We start from the raw sequence: 24,091 nt of genomic DNA on the forward strand, positions 1-24,091 counted from the left end.
AAATGAATGCATTTTGGACTCTGGACAAGTTATGTGCCCAAGGGGCTAATTTTGAGCAACCAAGAAAGCAAAAATTGTCGTCCGTGAACTATAATTTAAACATGTGAAGATGTATGTTAGATCTTAAAGGAATTTTGTTGCTTTACAACATGACATCATCTCTGTTTTTTCAGGCCCTGAAATGCTTCAGCGCTGAACTATTGCAACCAGGCATAATAACACTATTTCTCAGGGTAAAGTGCTTTGCCTGGGATGCTGTGATGGATTTAATGTTTGCAATACTACTTTCTGAAGGATGCCATAATTCCTGTGTTACCTCATTGCATCGCTTTGCTGTGGGGGAATCAGAAAGCTGACAATGAGTGATTGTTTCACATGCCAAATCATTTGTCAGGTATTGCAGGCCTTCTCAAATTTACTGTCTCTGAGAGCTAACATGTCCAAAGAAAACCCCATAACCCCTTTGAGGAAATGATTCCCTGTATCTCCTCTAATAAATACTTTACTCACAAACTGGATGTCTCGTACTTCCTTAGTCTGCTGAAATGCATGTTTCAGTAAAGTTGGCACATGAGATCAGGCCCATCCCTAAGAGATTATACTGACATAATTCCATGGACTTGAGTGATGTCATTAGCAGGCAGAGGAGGCATATTAATGCTTCTTGAGGGTTTTCCTTCCAGTTGCCTTCCAGCTATCAGCCTCTGCAGCACAGCTTCAGAAGACGTGAGGTGTCCCAAATTGCCTAGGCAACTGGGCAGAGCTGGCCCTACCGTTAGGCAGAGTGAAGCAGTTGCCTGTGTGACTTGGCACTTCCCTGTCGGACTTGCGTTCGACCGAGCGACTCCTCTGGTCGAGTCCTCCGGAATCGCCTCCGACGGGATTAATGACCTGAGCCTCTGATAAGGCTCCAGGCACGTTTCCCATTACGCAGAGTATCCAGCTCAGGAAAGGAGCCGAGATAGTATGAGCTACATGGCTAAAGAGCATTTTATTTCTCACTACACAGACAGAAAAGAAACATCCTCTCCGAAAAACCGAAAAACAAAGGAACAGGAAACCAGTAACATCACATCCGTCTCCTGTCTTCCGTGAGACTTTCAACAGCCTGGAATGTCTCTGGAATGTAAACAGAGTCTTGTGACTCCAAGAGCACTGCACATTGGCAACACACAGAAACCAACATTCCCTTGGCCATTTTACCTGAGGTCCCCAGGCATTTCCCTAGCCCAGGGGTTGGCAAGGCTTACCGGGCATGGGCCGGATCACTCCCACAGAGATGCTCTGTGGGCTGGACCAGCACAGCGCGACACCGGAAATCGCGTCTGCGCATGTCCGCAGCACCAGAACTTGCATCTGCACATGTGCGCAGCACCGGAAATCGTGTCTGTGCATGCCCAGACGCCGGAAATCGCGATTTCTGGCAGAAGCAATTTCTGGAGCCGTGGAAGAGAGTCCCCGTGCTGTGCCGGTTTAGCACAGCGTGTGGGGACTCGACGAGTGGGCGGCTCGGTTCGGGGGCAGCTTGTGGGCCGGTAAAATGACCTCCATGTGTCGCTTCCGGCCCATGGACTGCAGGTTTGGGACCCCTGCCCTAGCCTTTCAGTGCATTAACTGCCTCAGGTGCAGTGAAGGATGCTGCCCAATCCCCTTTGTTGCTTTTTGTTGTTGAATAAACTTTATTTAAATAATAAAGAAAATAAATAGGTGGTGGTGAGCCTGCCCCAGGACAGGTAAAGGCCTGTGTGGTTTTAGCTTACTTTCTTATATCAGTATTATCCCCTTTGTGGAAGTAAGATTCAAATTCTGCAGATAGAATGGGCGCTAGCCATCTCGTCCTTTGCTTCAGGCAGCAAAATGTATTGGGTCGGCACTGCAACTGGGTGATAGTCCATATTTCCCCAGCACTGGCTTGTAACACAGCGTGGGAAGATAAAGATGCCATTGCATATTATCGGTAAGGGATGGCTCTCAATATCTTCCTATATTGTGATAAAAATAGGAAGTGTTACCCCCAATTGTCTAGGCAACACAAGGATGTTCTCCCTTCGGTCATAAACCACCATCACCCTCGCTCCCAATAATCAATGAAAGGATGGATCAGTTTAGCCTTCCTTCTTCTTCTTTTTAAATCTATACGTCTATTTTATTTTCTGCTCAATTTTTATTATTTAGCTAGGTCAGCCTGCTTAAATCTGTTATCTTTATCCATGTTTGCTGTTCTTCCTCTCATCTTCAGAGATTCCCTTGAGAGGCCAGTCACTCTCTGACACTATTAAAGGGATGTTGAACCTGAGTTGCATCGGTAGGGTGCCCCACGAGGCCCTTTCCTAAGATCCTGGCTTTGCGGGACAATATGCTCTTTGCTCTAACCTTGTGTTTATAGTTACTCCGGCAGCGCATTCAGTCCATGTGATGTTGTCTGTATCTGCGCCAATATCAATATTTTGAAAGCGAGATTGTATCCATTGTTTTACTAAACTCAAAGAATCTTTCGGTGCCCGCATTCCCTTTGTCCAGGAATATTAAAACTCTGTCACAATATGTAATCAAGATTCCCTGGCAAGATCTTCTATTTATAAACACATGCTGTTTATTGCACAGAATTGTGTTGCCCCTTGACATTTCGTGGAGGGCTTTTTCATTTTTCTTTGCAGTTATTTTATACCATCTCTAATTGTATGGAATGTATGCCATACGTTAACTTCATCAAAACACACTTCCATGGGAAAATGTATTGCTTCCATGTGGTTCGAGCTGCCTTTAAAGTGGCCTTGCTAGCAGCCCCTTTTACTTATTTTTCTATAAAAGCCTGGTGAAAGGGGTTACCTCCCTAGTATTTATTAGTTTTGCAAGTAATTTTGCTTGCAAAGTAAGTTTCATGCTCAATCCCAGATGCTTGTAAAACATCACCGGCATCTTAATTTTTTGTTATTAAAAGTTTTTCAACAGCAAGCAAAGCAGAACATTACATAGACTTGGTCTCTTTAACTTGCCCACTAAAAAACTGACAATCCTGTATGTAAGATTCTTGTTAATTTTGGTAATTTTTAATATTGTGTCTTAATTTTTCCATTCCCAATATACCCTGAACCTCAGGCAAACATTTTCCATCCTGATCGGGTTTTGTATAGTGTTTCCAAGACTCAGCCAACACATTTTCTGCTGCAAAAAATAAAAAATAAAAAAATTTAAAATTCGTGCCCAGTCATCTATATCAATTACATTTAATAGTCCAAGAAGGTCTATAACAACAGGATCCTTTGCCAGTTTTTGATAAGTTGGCTAACTCTGACAATACCATATCTGAGAATCCTTGTAGTTTTGAACATGACCACCTTACTTGTAAAAATCTGATTTTCTTAGGTTACATTTCCAGCAATTTGATTAAACCTTTGCAGGGTCATAATTTAAACATGGTTTAACATTATGGCCCAATTTAGTCCAAAATTAAATTGCATTACAGTATTTATTTTACTGCTCCTTTATTGGATTTGTAGCCCACCCTGATTCTGAAGTCTGAGAGCCCATAACAGTTAGACACCCTTTACTCCGTGATGGTGGGAGGAAGCAGCACTGATCCATCTCCTGTCCTCCATTGCTGGGCTCCACTGCTGGTGTTCAGGAAGCTTCCTGGGTGCCACAAGCTGAGGAGGAAGCCCTTGTGATGACTGAGATCTCCCTGTCATCACAGGAAGAGGAGAGTGTGAAATCTCATGGACTTTCAGAGTCTCATGGGATTTGAAGGGTAAGATCTCTGGAGAGGTCTATATAAGGCATCCTCTGTTGTGGCTCAGAATCAGGCCAAGGTGGCAGAAAAATGGACCCACTGACCCTCTTCAGAAAAGTCACCCCAGGTGTTGGCAGGTTTTCTTTATTTACTTGAGGAATATAAACCTCACGTGCAAAAAAAATTAAAAAAATAGAACATACAAATTTTAAAACACCTACATTCTACCTACATTCGTTAGGGCAAATGTGGGGAACCTGTGGCCTTCTAGAGAGGTTGTTAGACTCCAGCTCCCATCATTCCTTATCCTTGGTCATGCTTAGTTTCAAACCTTACTTTACAATTTTACTACTGTATTTTAATTATATGTTTGTTTGTTTTAAATGACAGAATGTCTCTACATGTGTACCAGTGTTTATCTTGTAAACTGCCCTGTGATCCCTAGATGAAGTGGATATAGATATTCAATAAATGATGATGATAATGATGGTGGTGGTGATGATGATGATGTTTGGGCATGCACTGAAAGAATGTACACATGTTGATCTGCGCAGCTCAACTATTGTGTACACAGGTACACAGACTGTACACTCTTTGAAGGTAACATGTGGACATCTCTGGAAACCCACATATTACTACTACACCGGCTGTTGCCTTTTACAAGAAGACATAGGGGGCATCCTTTTGCCACCTTGAACAGTCATAACATAATGTCCTTTGAGAAAGTTTCCAGCTGAACCTGCTTGTGATCCCAAATGCCAGATGAATCGCAACCAACCATGACTAGGTCTGTGCCTGTTGTTTTCTATATATCCTCTTCCCCAGTTCCCTAAGAGGTACCGGTAACTCTGCAAATGCATACACAGTGTTCTTCCTGGCCACGCACTGTGGGGATAAATACAATCTCAAGGCAATGGCGGCAACAACAACAACAACAACAACAACAACAACAACAACCTGTGCTTTCAAAATCAAGACCGGGATGCACAGCTAGATTTCAACACAAGCAAACACACCAGATTGTTGGGTCCAGATGGAGTTGTATGGCATGAACTGCTGGAGCCGCAGGGGATTACTAGACGAAGCCACAGAACACAGACAATGCTGAGTAAAATGATGCACAGCGCACAGCAAAGGTCAGTGTTGGAATGCATTGCAGCATTAGTCGTACACTACACAGTTCTGTTTACCTACATGGGCATGGAGACAGCTGTTGCCTCCAAACTCATGCCAAAACTGAAGTCTCTATTTCAAGAGTCAAAATAATCAGCACCGTGGATTATACAGAAAGGGCTGGGATAGAACATTTCCTTGTTTTGTTTAGAATTTAACCACGCAAAATTGGCTGGAAAGCCCTTGGACAAGGGAGTGAGGAGGGGTCAAGTCTTATGCCCTCCCATGGGCTACTGCCACGGAGGCGGGGTGAAAACCAATTCAGTCCGCATTTAAAGGCGAACCTACCCAATACACACTTTCGAAAAGAACATGAGAAACAAAAAACATCCATTCTTCAAAATCCACACTCTTTCCGGTTTTGCAATGCTCGTCTCCAGACAGGGATTGTGTACAAAAATGCATATGCTAGGGTAAAGGGAATGTGAAGATACCTCCAAAATGGATTGCTGGGCAATTAAATGTCAAATATGGTTCAGTGCAAGTAAGTATAAAATGATGCACACTGGGGCAATTTTTTTTTTAAAAAAGGACTTCAGTTCAGATATCCACTGATAGGGTCAGAGCTGGCAAGGACTGGCATGGTAAGGGTCAGGGATGTTGCATCATGGTGAATAGATAAGCAAAGACATCAACCTTCTGGCACCTCTGAAAAAGGTGAATTCCAACCATAGATCCTCTTCAGTGTTCTCTTATAAATACATATATAAGCAACATAGACAAAGAGTGCATTGGTTCAAAATATTTCTTACAAGTACAACGCAGCTTCCCATGGAAAGTGTAGCCAGAAATGTCAAGGACAGAAACTTTGCAGCAGGAGCAGGAGAAGGGAGCATGTGCAATCTGCTCCCAGAGACACAGAAAGACGTTGTCTTTGGCCTGCGATGTAACTTTCCACGCTACAGTAGAGCAGAGTGAAATGTGTGCACTGTCATGTAAATTCTGGGTCAGGCGCCAGAGGCGGCGATGATGCCGCGATGCTCCTCCAAGCAGCAAAAGCAGTCAATGAGTTCCAGAGAGGCGAGAGGACAACAGATGATGCAGGCGAGTGTTAGCAAAGCCGTCTAGACAGGTGCAAATGTGTGCACACGATGGTTCTACAGATGGGCTTTTCAAGAAAGGAAAAGGAAGTCTAGAAGCATACTTCAAACACAGTGGGCTCTTCATGGGAATTTTAAAGTGTTGTTTTGGGGGGCAGGTACTTAAGCATTGGGAATGTTTTTTATATATTTATCATCATTCATATAGTGCTAGAGCAAACCCAAAACATTGATTCTGTCTGCACCACAGTCACCCATAGATGTGCTACATCCAAATGGAGAGATGACAGAAGTAGGCAGACCACACAGTGGACCACTTCCAAAACCGCCATCCGGGAAAGGATTTTTCTCTTGTTATGGGAGCTGCTTATGTTTCCCTGTCAAAACTCAGCTGCATCGTGCACATATTCTCAAATTCACCAGAACCTGTTTGACCCAACCTTAATTTTATATCCTGCAGCTGAATAAAAATACCTCCCTTGTATCCTCCTGATTATCAGCATAATAATCAAGAGGAGGGGAGGGGAAAACAATTTCCTCCGTGGCGCCTTTGATGTATTGTGACATTGCGTTGTTATTACACTGTTACTGGACAGGGAGGATCACTAGAAGTAATGAAACTGACCTCTGTTTTGAAGCTGGGTATCAGCCATTAAGGCACAGAACAGTGCAACGTATTGTATGATAGGCATAGCAAAAATGACTGTGCGGCAAGTCCAGAGTTGCTTTAATAAACAGCCTTTGAACAAGCACCTAAATTATTCATGGTCATTTCAGTTACTTTTTGTGATGAACACATTTTTATTTTATTTTTAGATTGGGGCTGCCTGCTACTGATCTCCTATTTTCAGCACTAAAAGCAAACCCGCTGAAATCTACCAAGGAGAACTGCTTCTATATCACCTCTACCCACTTCAGTGGCACTCGCTTCCTGCTGAAAATGGGGGCAAGGTAATTAAATTTTACCTATAGCTCATGGGGTCTGCACTGGTAGCGGCTGACTAGGATAGATACCTTGGGGATCACAGTGGACAACTCAGTGAAGATGTTACCCGGTGTGTGGCAGCATTGAAAACGGCAATCATTAGGAGAGACATTGAAAACAAAGCTGCTGATATCACAGTGCTATTTTTCTAGAAAATGAGGTGCCAGAACTCACCATGAACGCCTCCCTTGTTCTCTTTCAATGGCAATAGTACCCACCTGAGAGGTGCCGGAACTGAGTTCCAGTGAGTTCTGGCTGGGGAAAAAGCCCTGCCGTTATACTAATCTATGGTGTGACTGCACTCAGAATACTGTGTACAATTCTGGTCACTTCACCTCGAGAAGGATATGTCACGAGTCCTGCTAAGATGTGATGGAAGGGATGGTCCAATCCTGGAGAAGAATGGGAACTGGATGACCTTGAGGAGGCTCCCAGCCTGTTAAGGGAGGCAAATTGGGCCCCTAAGAAATGTCAGTACCTGAGGAGAGGGCTGGTGATGTAAGGAGCTGGATCCAGCGGAGGGACCAAGGATGTGGCTTTTTGAATCAACATCTTAGCTAGTTCTCAGTCTGCAATCCTAGGCACACTTACCTAGGAGTAAACTCTACTGAACATGCAAAGGGATATACTTCTGAACAGACATACACAGGATTGTTCTCAGGGTGGGTGGCATGAGCAAAAATGGCTCTGGGAGACACATACCTTCATATTGTTATTGTTTAGTCATTTAGTCGTGTCCGACTCTTCGTGACCCCATGGACCAGAGCACGCTAGGCACTCCTGTCTTCCACTGCCTCCCGCAGTTTGGTCAAACTCATGCTGGTAGCTTCGAGAACACTGTCCAACCATCTCGTCCTCTGTCATCCCCTTCTCCTTGTGCCCTCAATCTTTCCCAACATCAGGGTCTTTTCCAGGGAGTCTTCTCTTCTCATGAGGTGGCCAAAGTATTGGAGCCTCAGCTTCAGGATCTGCCCTTCCAGTGAGCACTCAGGGCTGATTTCCTTAAGAATGGAGAGGAACTCTCCATGGGACTCTCAAGAGTCTCCTCCAGCACCATAATTCAAAAGCAATACCTTCATATAACTAGGTGCAAAGTTGTTCAGTGCTGGAGTGGCAAAGTCCTGAATGTAGCTCTCCAAATCTCTCTGTTTGGCCATTGGACCTGCCCCTAGGCCACAGCCCTCACTGGTCCTGCTTCTTATCCCAAGTGTTTAGGGCCTCAGATGTCTATACTAAAACACTGAATTGCGCTCCGTGGCATAAAGGCAGCCACAAGTTCCCTGTCCCTGTTATAAACAAAGTAGGTGACACACTTTGTCTGGCCAATTTGATATATGGGGGGGGGGGGGATAGTGCATGGAAAGTAGTTTGTTTCCTGATTCGAAGAGCTCTTCAGCTTCCCCCTGAAAATGAGACAAACCCAGCGTGGGAGAAATGAACAAAATAACTCTTCCAAGCAGGGATACTGCTGAGTTACGGAGGGATAAATGTACGCCTTATGGAATCACTGTTTAGGGATTCTTTGATTGTAAACTCTCCTAAAGAAATTAATTCAATAAATAAAATTGAAGAAAGCACACACATGCACACCCCTTATTAAAAGTGAATCAGAGTGCTTCTTCAGTTGAGTGCTATTCCCCAGGTGAAGCTAATCTTCCAAGTGCATTTTTCATGGGCATTATTGGATAGTAGAGCAACTGAACGAGAGCAGGAAGTGTGAGACTCTGCACCACTTAAAAGTAGGGATAAGCTTCAGATGATGGGGGACTCCCAGCAGCCCCAGCAACCATAACCAATGGTCAGGAATGCTGAAAATGATAGCCCATCTGCACCCGGAGAGTGGCAGATTCCCTAGGCCTGCTCTTGCCTATACGTGCAGCCCCAGGGTGGAATGATGGAAGCTACCAACATTAGCTTCCAGTGTTGGCTTCCATTCTGCAAAGCAAAGGTGACTAATGTGATGCCCTCAGATGTTTTGGACTATAACCTCCGTCATCCCTGACAATTGGCCATGCTGCATGGTGCTGATGGGAGTTGCCATCTCAACTCTCTGGTGGGTATTGTGCTCAGTTGGTAGAGCATGAGACTCTTAATCTCAAGGTCACAGGTTCAAGCCCCACGTGGGGCTAAAGATTCCTGCATTGCAAGGAATCTTCATGATCCCATCCAACTCTACAATTCTATGATTCTATGTTTCTATACCTGTGCCCTGAGTCCATAGTTTTGTGACCCAATCAATCAGGGTTTTTACCCACAAGGACTGTATCTAATGAGCAGAGACCAAGAAGCAAGAGGCCCACAACTTTATCATCAGGCATCATATGACTGTGGAGGATTGTGAGGAATGGTTCAGTGCTGTGCAGACATAGTTAACAAGTGAGTGTCATTCGCTCTGTGGGGCTTACTTACCTCTGCTTGTACATTATTTAGCTCAGCCCTATTTACAGTGGTACCTCGGGTTACATACGCTTCAGGTTACATACGCTTCAGGTTACAGTTTCCACTAACTCAGAAATAGTACCTCGGGTTAAGAACTTTGCTTCAGGATGAGAACAGAAATCGTGCAGCAGCAGCACAGTGGCAGCAGGAGGCCCCATTAGCTAAAGTGGTACCTCAGGTTAAGAACAGACCTCCAGAACGAATTAAGTTCTTAACCCGAGGTACCACTGTACTTGGAAGTGAGTCCCACTGAACTCAATGGATAGGACTGCAACTATGCATTTAGCTTTTGCAGTGTCTTCTGCTCGTTTCTCTATGCACACGATCTGACAGCAAGGCACATGAGGCACTTGCTATTCAACACTGACATTTCCCGCTCTTAGCTCTTGATAGGTTTGTGTGGATGAATGAGATGCTCTGATTCTCCCAGGGCTTTAAAAAATGTCTGTGGCACGGTTGCCAGCGTGAGCTGTTCTTTGAATATTTGCAGGCCATTTCCACCTGCTGTGCCTAACTGCACAATTCCATGCTGCTGCTTATAAAGAAGAAAAACAGTGTGTTCTTTTGCCTTTGAATCACTCTGCACTAATTTATATACAACACATTATTATATGGGGAAGGGGAGGAAAACCTATTCAACAGAGTATTAACTGTGCACATTTAAGCACCCTTAAAGTACCAGGCAGCTAAGGCTGGCTACTTTTTCAAGTATAACCCATTCTCTGCTCTGTGTGTAATATATTACAGTGGTACCTCAGGTTACAGACGCTTCAGGTTACAGACTCCGCTAACCCAGAAATAGTACCTCGGGTTAAGAACTTTACCTCAGAATGAGAACAGAAATCGCGTGGCAGCAGCGTGGCATCAGTAGGAGGCCCCATTAGTTAAAGTGGTACCTCAGGTTAAGAACAGTTTCAGGTTAAGAACGGACCTCCAGAATGAATTAAGTTCTTAACCCGAGGTACCGCTGTAACGGGTGCCACATTCTCACCCTCAGTTCACTTCCTGTGTCAGTAGCGGCAGCATGATGGGCAGAAATAAAGAAATAGGAAAGGCTTCTCTCACCTCATTTGGGCAAGTCAGGTTGTTGTATGTTCAGCCTTTCTCAGCTCCCAGCAGCCCCAGTCAGCATGGCCACTGGGATGCTATGAATTGTAGCATCTCACCACCCCTGACGTACAGAAAGGCTAATTTGCAGTTGGCTCTTCAGATTTCTGAACTAGTTGTTAGTCCCTGCCTTCAGAGGCTATGAAATCACACCAGAAACATCCATCTTTAGAAATGCACATGGCAGTCAAACAAGACCTTTGTGTGTGGAGCGGAGAGAGGGGGAGAAAGATTAGTTCCCATCACATTTAACAAAGAGAACCTCAGTGCTTTCTTATTCACCTTGAGACTGACAGTAATTCAGCTGCTTCACTCTACCTCATGGTAGGGCTGGCTCCCTCTTGAGTCGCTGAGTCCCGAGCTTCTCCTCTTTCCCCCAAACATACCTGGCAGTAGCAACAGCAATGTATGTTGGGGGAGTTAATGAGGGGTTAAGAACTTTAACACAACATCATCACAGATGCAAGGAATCCTTGAAAACATTGGGCAAATACTTTTAATACAAGGAAATAAAGGTCAGAGCAGCGGAAGCAATGTTTAGGGAAGCTTTTAATGTTTAATAGGTTATTGTATTTTAGTGTTTTGTTGGAAGCCGCCCAGAGTGGCTGGGGAAACCCAGCCAGATGGGCGGGGTATAAATTATTATTATTATTATTATTATTATTATTATTATTATTATTTAATAGGGCTCCTGAAGATTCCTGAGATTGCTCACAAACATTTCAAGTGCTCCGGGTACAAACATGCCAGAATATCTGCCGTTCAGTTTCTGTGAAGAAAGAGGAAGCTGTGAATTTGTCTGGCATTAAAACGTTACACAGGCTGGATAAATGGCACAAGTACCTTTGTGAGAAAGGCTGAGGACTGGGAAGTAGTCCTTGAAGTAGGAGATAAGTTGGGAAGATGGTTGAAGGAAGGATGCAGAGTAGGAAATAGGCAGAGAAAGAGTAATATGAGGGGGAAAGTGGGTAAAGTTTGCAAAAAAGGACAGTGGAGATGAGGGGAGCAACTCATTGGCTGCAGGCTCTTTATTTATATTGGAACCAGTCAAAATTTTGGAAGGTACACACTTGACTGTTTTTATACAAATATCAGAACAAGGCATCCAGTGATTTGCATTTAAATGTCACTGCTGTAACTGATTAACTTTGCTCTAACATTGTCACTTGCCTGTTGTGTACTGTGCACTTTCTAAAAAAGGAAACTGCTACTTTGATCACCTTGATTCTCTCTGGGAGACACAGAACCCTCCTCCCCAGTGGCGTAGCGTGGGGGGTGCAGGGGGGGCCGGCCGCACCAGGCGCAACATCTGGGGGTTAGGGTTAGGGGGCGCAAATCCACGGGTTAGGGGGCGCAAATTACTTGCCTTGCCCCGGATGCTGACAACCCACGCTACGCCACTGCTCCTCCCATGAACTCGGTGGAAAATGTCACAGTGATATCCATGCACTAGGAAGGCACCTAGACCCAAGTCAGCTGGAGCGTTTAAGGGTGTCAGTTGGGAGCAAATTCACCTTCCATCTTTTTGAGTAGCAAAAGGATAGGGAACCATTAAGCTGCTGCGCTTTGCCATAGTAAACTCTCTACCACCCTGCAGGCCTACAAGGAAATAAAGGTCAGAGCAGTGGAAGCAATGCAGAAAGCAGAGCCCTTGTCAGTTTGTGACATTTTAGAGCTAGATATGCATATGGATGGGGATGCGTGGAATATGCATTCGGCAATGTTTCCATTTTAAATGGAAATCAATCGGTGTGGGTCATGGGAACGTTATCTCCCTCCCCTAGCTCTACAGAGTACTTTATTGATTGTTTTGACCTTTCGTGTTTGCCGGTCCATTACATTTGACTTTGAAAGGCGCGTGTAAGAGCTTCTTTCTCAAAGGGTACTCTTGTGCTCACTGGATACAATCCTGGCATGATGCCTGGCTTGACCATCAAAGCAAATATGTTGCTGCCTTTTCACGGTGACGGTTGTAAGTAGCAGTAGCTAGGGATGAGCCCCACGCTTAAATCTCCCGCAAACAATAAAGTCCCCTAGGAAGAGGGATTTATTGTTAAAGCATACTGAGAACTGCAGTTCTGTGAGGGGAATCGGGGCCTTTAACAACTCTCAGCACCTTTAATAAACAAAGTTTCTCTGAGAAAAGCCATGGCTCTTTAAAGTGTTATGATACTGCTTTAAATGTGTAGTGCAGAGGGGGACAGAATGAAGAGTGGGTTTAAAATAATTTAAACAAGCAAACAAACCTGAGTCCTTATTCTTATTCTTATTCTTATTCTTATTCTTATTATTTACAAAGCACATTCTTTGTCACTAGGCAATGGCCCCCTTCTCTAAATTAACTAAGGCAACTTCCAGACTGTCAACACTTTTTTGTGGGTACAATTCCATTGTATACCAGCAGATTTAGGTTGTGAAATCAGAGTGGATTGGGTGTTCTTGTACAACATGCCTGCTTCCAAACAAAACAAAACCCTAAAACCCAACAGCTTAATTTTGTTGTAAGAACAGGGATGGGGGGGGATGCTCTGGCAAGTGTGGGATAATGGTGACTTCCATCATCATCTCCATGCAAGCAGATCAAAATGAATGCTCAATAAGCAGCAACCTTGTTTAACCTCCTTGCAAATTTGTGCAAGCAAATCAGGATGAAACAAGTTGTTGGGAAGAGCCATAAGTTGGGCAGGGTATAATGGCGCAGCAGTTGAGTGAACCAGTGCTGTTGCAGCGGGGAATTAATGTAGATGTACAGTTAGTGGCTGGGGACGGTAGGGAGGGAGGCCAACAAACAGACGCACAGACATAGCCAATGACAGACAGAGGCAACTAATTCTACCTTTCTCCCCATCCTTTTCCTCCCTGCTGAGTTCTACAAGGGCAACACTAAGACAGGGGAGACAGAAGACACATATTTTCAGATGGACCTAAAGCCATAGATACCATAACTAGCAATCATTAATACCTATATCTGCCATGAATTTGACTTATCCGCAATTGCTCATCCAAGATGGTAACCACCTACAACATTTTAGAGGTAGACATTTGTCAAGAATGAAAAACTGAACCTAAATGAATACCTTGAGTAATGAATAGATATGAATGAGTTCATTATCACATTCATACGCATTTGGCATTCATTCAGAAGGTGAGAGACTTACCTTTCCCTGGCGATAGAAGCTACAATGCCGCTACCTTTCTCTCACACCTTTTCCTTAAATGATAGCAAAATAGATAGCTATATCATCACAGTTTAACTGTTACTGTTCAATGGAACTGTCATCATAGCTATTTCTACTGGTTAATATTTTGTAGGATAACACTCAAGGAAAAGTAAATTTGTTCAGTTTGTTGTCCAAGATGGGAATAATAGCTGAACCCAGGAGAGGAAGATTATGAAATGTCCGCCAATCAAATCAAGAAACACCAGCAAGTCTGAAGAGCTTACATTTGAATTGCAAATATGAGTGTGACATTTTGCATACTTGTGAATATTTTTTTCTGCTGCACCAAACAACTGTGTTTTACTGTTTGTGTTTAACACACAACATTCATCAAAAGGACAAATGTTATCTGCGATAAAAATGTGTCTGTTTAATTTAAACTTTAGTTTGGTACACTTTTGCAATTCCTGCAATTCCTAACAGACATTCATTGTGAAAGCAAGCACCATAAACTGAAGGTCTGTGATGGGTCTCCTAATAACTCTTAACACCCTTAACAAACTACAGTTCCCAGAATCCTTTGGGGGAAGCCATGGCTGTTTAAAGTTGTATATTGTTGCTTTAAAGGTATAGAGTTCCCTATATGCCAAATATATATTGGACCTGAGTTTCAATATATGCCAAATATTAATTGTCAAATATTGTAATGAAATATTGTCAGACAGTGATCAAATGTTTGCTTATCCAGAGAATATCAGGCATCACCATTTGCAGAAAAGAAAACTGAGGAGAATTTATTTGGGGGAGCAATTTTTAGTTTTGTGGTATAGTCCCTAGAAACTCACTGTCAATATCATGTGGGAGAAACAAATTAATCGGGTGAGAAAAGGAAAGGATTGACTAGGTTCACACTGAGCCTATTTTTAAAAACTGGTGAATTGGGTCAGTCAGACAATCAGTGAAGAGTGAATAATGGCCACAAGAGTCTGTTTTGCGATTTTATGTGCAATTAACATCCAGGCTGCACTAATGGCATCTTCTGGGAGCCTTAAAACAGCATGTCAACATGACTGGGAGTATTAAAAGTATTGGACCAAATATTTCCCTCACCTATGCTTAAGCCAGCAAGGATCACTTATGCCAGAGTTGGGCTTGGTCCTGGTGGCGCAAAAGAATAAATGGACACAAATCTGACATTCAGAAACATATAGGTGAACATTTCACTCTCCCTGGACACTCCGCTGCTGACCTGAAGGTTGCCGTTCTCCAAGAGAGGAGTTTCAAAGCGAGATCCCAACATGAAATAGCTAAACTGAAATCAATGGCAAAGTTTGATTCAATTTGTTTGAGTCTAAATAGAGATAATGGTTTCTCTCCTACTACATAGGTGATACAATGATTGCATACAATGCTTTGATGACTCAGACCCCTTCTTCCCTACAGACCTCTTGGGTGCTAAGATTGGCAGAGAGGTCCCCCTTGGTTCTTCCACCGCTCTCAGAAGCTTGAGTTGGTGGTGTTGGTCTGGGATTCTCTATGGCAGTCCTTAGGTTGTGGAATTCCCTACAGAGGTGCACTTGACATCTTCATTTTACAGCTTTTGGCAAGTGCACCTCTTTACTCTGGCTTTTGACACTTGAGATGTACAATTTGGGAACCCAACTTATTTCTGTAATGTTAAATTGTTTAAAATGGTTTTTAATATTGTGTTTTAATTGTTGCCTTTGGACCTGGGGGTGGGGGGAAAGGATGGGCAATAACTTGTAATAATAATAATAATAATAATAATAATAATAATAATAATATTGCCACCAATTAGTGCTGTTGTAAAGGGGGCTGGGTGGTCCATGCTGCGCTTCCCCTGATTGGCCTGGGCAGGCCTGAGTGATCTCCTGTCTGCACATTTCCTAGTGGGGGCTATATCTGATTCAAATGTGAGATCTTCTGCATGTAAGACATACCTGTTTCCTTTCCAGCCAGGGCTCCTTCTGCAGTCCTTTGTTCTCTAGAACTGCATCTTGAGGCTGGAAGTGAGGGGAGTGAAATCCCTCCAACTGTTGACGACTCTGCCTTTGTGATTTGCCCCTTCTTCCATTTCTTATGCACGCCCTTCTTTAATCTCAGCTCATCTGTAAGCTTCTTATGCAGCCTGACTGGTTTCTTTAGATGCCTCCCGCTTTCCTTTCTTGTTGGAATTGTCTGCATTTGTGCCTTCAATATTTCACCTTTAAGAAACTCCAACCCATCTTCGACTCCCTTCTCTTTGAGTATTTCTGACCATGAGATCTCACCCAGTAGTTCCTTAGGCTTTTTGAAATTGGCATTCTTAAAGGCCAGAGTGCATGTCTGACTACACTCAGCTTTCCCTTGCCTCTCTACAATGAAACCCAAGAGGACATGACACTTCCTCCCAGGTTTCCCAGTACTTCCCATTCATTGATCAGTTCCTCCCTTTTGGTGAGGTCCAGGTCTAAGATAGAAGAAGCCACAAGGGGATCATCTAACATCTGGGAAATGAAATTGACCACTGGTAATAAGCTAGAGGAACTTGACTCCCACACATTAAAGAAAATAAATTTTCATTTTACATATTGTTCCAAAAAGCGCAAATTTAGTAAGTTCACCTTTTAATGTAAACTGAACTTCTTCCTGATCCCGAGCTATATTCTGCCCATCTTAGCTCATTCTTACACAATTTCCTAATTAGGTCCTTCCTTAGCATTATGATCAGTGCAATTTAATCCTTTTACAATAAAACTGTATATTCTAAGGCATTGTAAAACACATTGGATCAATTATAATATACCTTATCTGAATGTATTTATCTGAATGTATTCATTTTTTTTTAAAAGGCCATATTATATCAGAATCAGGATTGCAATCTTCAGATAAGCATATGGTCAATGAATCATTCGAAAGCATTTCTATTTTGAAACATGTGAGCATGGAAACTGAATTGCAGTCCCTGAAACGATTTGCATATTTGCCCATCAGATTTCTATTCCTGCCTTCATCGTATTACAAACAACTTTCATTTAATTATCCATTGGCCTCAAGCATGAATTGGTTGGAAAAACAACAACAACAACTAGGTAAATACATTATAGAGGTAAAATCTCCCGCACCTTCAATCTGCAATTATAGATAAAGCATCTGTCACCAGTTCTTTCTGAAAGGTTCTTCTATCTTTTGCAAGGAGCTAAAGCTTGCAACGTGCTATGCCATATGCAAAAAGGGTATATATATATATATATTTCACTGTGCCAATTTTTTTAACTGCACAGAGTGAGATTAGGGAGATAGTAACAAATGGTCAGGAGAAGACAGTACAGTAGAACTATTTCATTCAAACCAGCCCTTCTCATTCATTGTGCAGAACTTGGTGGTCAGTACCTCTGTGCATGTTTTCTGTGTAGCTCTGAACTTTATGGTATGCACTTCACCAGCTAAAGGATATATGTAGATCTACTCCAAGTGGTTTGTGGTCCAGATGGATACCTAGAGTACATAAATTAGATTGTTGAAAATAATGGCTTTATCTAGGCAAAGCCTTATGCATTCGCTTTATTTATAATTCTGTTGGGTGCTCTCTTGTGAAATATGTTCCGCAGTCGCTCGCCAAAGATTCATGCAGCATGAGGTGCCAAAATGTGACAGGCAAACTGCATCGTGACACAACACAGCTAGAGTGCCAACTCCATTACTAGACTGCCAGACCATGGCTAGATTGCCAGTAACACAGTTATAGAACAGGCTGTCGTTCTCCTGAACCCCTCCAGGGCTTCTAGAGAGATTGCCCCAGGCCTTGTTTTTTGTTCAGGTTTTTTTTTAAATGCATTGACATCTAGGCAAATCACTTTGCAGGATATGGGGTAAGTACTGGTATGCAGTATAAAAGAGAGACATCTTCTGTTTATGCACACACATATTATTGATACTGGATGGGCACCATTCATCGAGAGCATTTTCCTGGTCAGGTTTTATTGAAAGTGCACAACAAGGTTCAGCAGTGAATCTGAAAAGAGTAAAAGGAGAAGTGAGTAGCGGAGACATAAAGAGAACAGGGGGTGAGGGGGGGAGTTGTTGTTCAAGCTGTATTTGTTGTTGTTGTTTAGTCGTTTAGTCTTGTCTGACTCTTTGTGACCCCATGGACCAGAGCACACCAGGCACTCCTGTCTTCCATTGCCTCCCACAGTTTGGTCAAACTCAGGCTGGTAGCTTCAAGAACAGTATCCAACCATCTCGTCCTCTGTCGTCCCCTTCTTCTTGTGCCCTCCATCTTTCCCAACATCAGGGTCTTTTCCAGGGAATCTTCTCTTCTCATGAGGTGGCCAAAGTATTGGAGCCTCAACTTCACGATCTGTCCTTCCAGTGAGCACTCAGCGGTAGTCTCGTAATCTGGGGAACCGGGTTCGCGTCTCCGCTCCTCCACATGCAGCTGCTGGGTGACCTTGGGCCAGTCACGCTTCTCTGAAGTCTCTCAGCCCCACTCACCTCACAGAGTATTTGTTGTGGGGGAGGAAGGGAAAGGAGAATGTTAGCCGCTTTGAGACTCCTGAAGGGGAGTGAAAGGCGGGATATCAAATCCAAACTCTTCTTCTTCTTCTTCTTCTTCTTCTTCTTCTTCTTCTTCTTCTTCTTCTTCTTCCCAGGGCTGATTTCCTTAAGAATGGATAGGTTTGATCTTCTTGCAGTCCATGGGACTCTCAAGAGTCTCCTCCAGCACCATAATTCAAAAGCATCAATTCTTTGGCGATCAGCCTTCTTTATGGTCCAGCTGTACTGGGAAAACCATAGCATTAACTATACAGACCTTTGTTGGCAAGATGATGTCTGTGCTTTTTAAGATGCTGTCTAGGTTTGTCATTGCAGGCATCTTTTAATTTCGTGGCTGCTGTCACCATCTGCAGTGATCATGGAGCCCAAGAAAGTAAAATCTCCCACTGCCTCCATTTCTTCCCCTTCTATTTGCCAGGAGGTGATGGGACCAGAGGCCATGATCTTCGTTTTTTTGATGTTGAGCTTCAGTAGATATTAGGAAAGTAGGGTAAAGATCATTGACTCGTTGGGGAGACTTCCTCTTTCACCAGGTTTACTTGCAAGGTCACCTTACCCCATAGAAGCCCACTTCATTGCTTTGATATCAGAAACTGGCACTGTTACAGTGTCACAAAATACTTGCTCCACATTTGTAAGAAACTGACATTTTAGTGCGGCAGCACCTACACTTGGAACTCCCTGCCTATTGATGGCTGACAGGTGCATTCACCTATTGAGACATGTTAACGTGTTTCCTTCCTTTTTCACTATTCTAGATTTTCATTATCTTTTGAATGTTTTACCTGTTTTCAATGGATAATTTTCAATCTTTTATTTTATATTTTTGCAAACCGCTTAGAGGTTTTCTTACAATCAAGCAGTATATAAATTTTGTTTCATAAAAAAGTACGTTTGACTAGGTGACCCTCGTGGTCCATTGTCCAACTCTGTGATTCTGTAATTGTATGACTCTGTGATTTTATGCAGGTATCACACCACATAAGTACATGAAGTAAAGAAAGAACACAAGAATACCACGAGGCCATTGGCGAATTTTTGCAAGCACAAGGTATGGAGGCTGGTAGCATCCTAACACAAGGAAATAAATGGTGAAGGTAAACGTGTGAGGGCACCATGAGCTCAAGTTGTGTTGCTTGTGAAGGAGGCTTAGAAGATCTGTCCAGTTAACAGGCTGCATGACAACCTACCTGCTGCCCTGATGAAGCCTTGCCTTGGATTAACTGAAAAAGGTGCAAATCTCAGATGTACCTGAAGAGCAGAGGGCCAGCCCCCCGCTGTTTGCTGAAGGTGTGCTTTAGATTGCAGTGAGTCACCTTTGATTGGTAATTCTATCCCCTGTTGTGGTTGAGCTTGGTGAGAACTGTTTTGAATTATGATTGTAGCCTGGTGGCAATTTGCTTTGCCTCGTGCTTAAGCAAAATTGAATTGTGCTCCCCCCATTTCCACTTTGTGGTCTGGATTTCTGTTCCTGCTTTACATGGCCTGTAGACAGGAGTCACACTGACCTAGGTCACTGCTTATATCCCCCATTTCTTCCAACAAACATATCTCATGCATAGTGCTCTATCAAACACTGCAAATTGACTTGTTCTGAACACACGGTTGGTGGTAAATAATTGCACAATCCCCAATCTTGCATTGTGCTTTCTCAGTTGCAGTGGCTCCCCCAGTCTGCTTCTCAACTCAATTTAAAGTACTGTTTTTGAACTTTAAAGCCACAGGTGGCTTGGGGCGAAGTTACCTGGAAGATCACCTTAACCCATACATGCTTACCTTAGCCTAGGTGTTGTTGCCAAATAAACTGAAGCACCAAACTCACAGGGAGAGGACCTATCCACTAGGGGTACTGTTACGGTACAGTTTTCCTAAAAGTTCTGCCTGGTGGCATCTTTGTGATCTTTTCACTGCCAGATGAAGATCTCCTTGTTCATTTTAGATGATGACAGTCTGGGCTTTTTAGTTTAGTTTTGAAATCTGTGTTCTAATTGTGTTTTTGGTTTTTATTGTTTTATAAGTGTTGCATTTGTTTTATCAGTCAGCCAGTCAGCCCATGTTATGTTATGTTGTGGCTGTATACATACATGTAGTTAATGCAATGCCATACTAAAATGAACATGAAATTTCATTAACCAATATTATTTTGTACCAGATTAGTCTTGTCTCTCCAGCTTGCTCTTTCCTGTGCAGAAGCACCCTTAGATAACAGACATCTGGAGTAATTTTAGTACAAAAACCTTGGTCAGAACTTGGAGATAAACTGAGCAGCATGGCAAGTGACTCTTGTTCATTACTATTTTAAAACAGTGCCAAAGTTGTCTCTTAGTTCCATCTCAGTTGGCATCAGTAATTTTGATATTATTCGTTTATTTATTGTCAGGGAAGAGTTAGAAGTTTCCAGTTTCTCAGAGGGAGAAAGCATTCGCCAAGGGGGGAAGGAGAGCAGTGAATCTAACAGAAGAGAGCAAGAGGAACAACAGGGAGGGACTGGCTGTTCACAGGAAAGGCAAGGGTTAAGTTCTAGCTCAGATTCGGAGGAGGGGAGATACAGGCCAGCTCTAGCCAGGAGGGTAGGAAAAAGAGCGGAAAGCGAAGGGAAGGGCGCCTTCGCCATTTTGAGAGTGGCTGGTCATGGAGAAGCAGAGCTCAGAAGGTATCTGAAATAAGTGACTCTGAGGAATAATAGTTAAGAACCGTTTATAAGATTGTTTTGTTAATACACAATAAAAAGTTTTATAAAAGAGCAAGAAGCGTTTGTGTGGTGATCTGAAAAGGACAACGACCAGTCCTGACATTTATTAAATTTATATTCCACTCTCCCTCCCAAAGAAGTCCAGAGCGGCAAACAGCAAATGATAAAGCAATAAAAGCACCTCACTTTGTCCCTGCATGGTCTCACAGGCAATCTTTGAGTATTGCTTTTTGTCTGTTTTGTATAATAGTGAGTTTTGCAGCAGCAATTCCATAGTTGTATCAGCCCAGATTCCTGTTCCATGTCCTACAATTTTGCATCTCATTGACAGCTAACTGTTGGTGGTCACATTCTGGTTACCCAAGCAACCTCAGTGTTATGTTTCCTAAACAGCTAAGAGGTTCAGCTAAGAGGTTCAGAGTCTAAGAAGAGTCAGACGAAAAAGAAATGTGGGAGGGGACACAAAGAAGCACTTGCTATTATACTGCACGTACACACAAATATTATGACTGCATGCATTAAGACACCATACATTTAACCCCCCCCCAAAAAAAAGAATCCTGGGAACTGTAGTTTAAGGGTGCTGGAACTGCAACTCTGGGGTATAAACTACAGTTCCCAGGATTCTCTGGGGGGAAATATGCTTTAAATGTATGGTGTGAATACATCCTCCATGCCAAAAACTATACATCCAATCTTAGGTGGACATTGTAGCGAACCCAAAGGGTCAAAGCTTAATGGCACATATGTAGGAATGCGTTTCACTTCGCAGTATGATAATTGTGCTTTATTTTCATGCATGTTTGTACTGCTACCTGGACCAGAGGGCACTCATTTAACATTGCAAAGAATCAGATACATGACATAAAATATAAAATAATTAAAATGAGAGAAGCACAGAGAAGACACAATATAACAGCAACGGCAAGTCAACCAGACACCATCCATTATAGTCAGGTACAGTGCCTCTGACTACAGGGGTGTGGCCTGCCAATTAAGCACTTCGTTTGTCCAGATATTTGTTTGCTTGTTTAATCTGAAAGATTTGTACCCTGCATCCCAATGCATTCACATTGCCAGAGTAGCTTAAAACCAGAGTTATAAGAAGATGCCATTTTCTGTTCCACCCCTCAAAGCTACATTATTTGTCTCATTGTCTGCTGTGGCAAAATGACATAACTTGCCAATTTAATTCTGTACATTATACAAGTTCAATGCAAAAGAAATATGAGTGGGGACGGACCATACTCAGTTACATATTTTTTGGTGAACTGAAAGCAGCAACAGTGAACACCAGTCATATTCACTGATTTCCATGGGATGAACTTTAGCAATTTCCTTTCCCCTTTCCATTTCTTGCCGAAACTCTCTGACATCGCTACCTACAACAATTAAAATAGTGTGTTAGGATCCATTTCACTATTGTGTCTAGTGCTTCTGATGGACCTATCTTCCATGAATCTAATGAGTCGAATTCCCCTAGGAAGTCACATTTTAAAGCCGATATGGGGAACCTATGCCAATTAAGATGTTGCTGAACTACTGTTCCCCTCATCATTGACCATGTTAGCTGGGGATGATGCTCCTTTAAGGGACCAGGTAGGAATTTGCCCATTGGCACTGACACTGGCCTAGTGGTTTTGCCTACCTCATAGCAATTTGTCACAAAGCGTGTTCTCCTTCAGGGAGAGCACGTGTTGCGGTGGGGTCTACTGAGCCACCCCCTTTGTTGCTGGGTAAGTTCTCCAAGATGGCCAGGGGGCAGTGATTGGATTGCTGAGTTGCTGGGGGGAAAGTTATGTTGCAATTTTGGTGGGAGGGGTAAAAGGTTTAAATACTCTGCACACAGCCTTGTACTTTCTCTTTTGCTGCGTGCAACGGATCTCCCGCCCTCCCGCCCTAGAGTAAGGGGTTGTTGCGTTGACCTTGCTATGCCTGTCATGGGGTCGTCTGCCTTTGAGCAGGGGCCTGGTAGGAATTTTTCCACCTGACAAATTGGCTGGCTGGGTGGTTTTTGCCTACTGCGTAGCAAATCGTCACAACTTGTAAGGTTGTGGTTAGGCATTAGTTATAAATCTGGTGGAGGAGGGGTTAGGATAGGCTGGGCCTGCCCCTCCATGGTTGCTGCGGAAAGGGAATTCCGTTAAAGGAATCCTGGGGCTTGCCATCTTTTCGTCCAATCCCTGGAATGGGACTAGGGCCGGCAAGCCTTCGGGGAGCAGGCGGGTGAGAATTGAGGGTCTGTGACTCAGCTCCATTTCTCCCCGACTTGCTTTCCCCCGCACTGTCTTTCGGTGGTGCCCGGAAGTCAGTTCTGTCCCCAGGCGGGGGGACAGATAGTCTTAACCAATGCCTAAACAACCACTCACGGTTTGTATTTTAATAAAGTTGTGGCCAAAATAATGCCAAAAATCTTAAACAAAAAATTACATGTCCGTTGTGAGTTATTTTGGGGGTGGATTGGGGACCTCGACACGCAACTGGTTGGGCATTGGGGCAATCCTTTGTTTTGGACGGAGAGGAGGTTGTAGTCCCTGCCTGCCCCTCCAAACGCTGGGGTGTCCCATTAAAGGGATCCGGGGGGAGTAGCCATTTCCGTGTGCCCAGGCGGGGCCAGGGCCGAAGGCACTCCCCCAGATGGCGGTCTTTGTGGGGTTCACCCTATTGGATGTAAGTCTTAGGAACCCCCACCTGGATTGACCATGTGTCACTTCTGGCAGACGGGCTGGAAGTTTTTAGATTGCCCCATGCCCAAGCCAGACCTCTTTCATCTGTATTCAATAAAGTTTTGGCCTGTTTTGACCCAAAACCAGTCTCTTTGGTCTCTTATTATTTGGGTTGGGGTATGGGAAATCCAATGCCAGGTCCTGCAAGATGGAGCCCAGCAACATCTGTGGGGGGGGGGCACAGGTTGCTCATTCCCAGTTTGAGCCAGTGACCACCAACATATTTTCAGGCAGCAAATTCCTCCAAGTCAATTATGCATTGTGGAAAGAAGCACTTTCTTTTGCCTCTCTTGACTCAAGGCCAGCATGCAAGGGTCTCATATAATTACATAATTGTCAGAGTTCACTGTTTCAAAGGGTGATGCATCACAGGTATGACTTGCCGCCAAAGAGTAATAAAGCCTAGTTCTTGGCTGCGTGGGCTTGTCCTGGGTTCAGAGCAAGAATACTGTCTGGCTTCACTCGTAGAAATGGTCTTCTG

The sequence above is a fragment of the Podarcis pityusensis genome, assembly GCF_964106645.2.
Source record: "Podarcis pityusensis genome assembly, chromosome: 4".
In the NCBI taxonomy this organism is placed as follows: Eukaryota; Metazoa; Chordata; class Lepidosauria; order Squamata; family Lacertidae; genus Podarcis; species Podarcis pityusensis.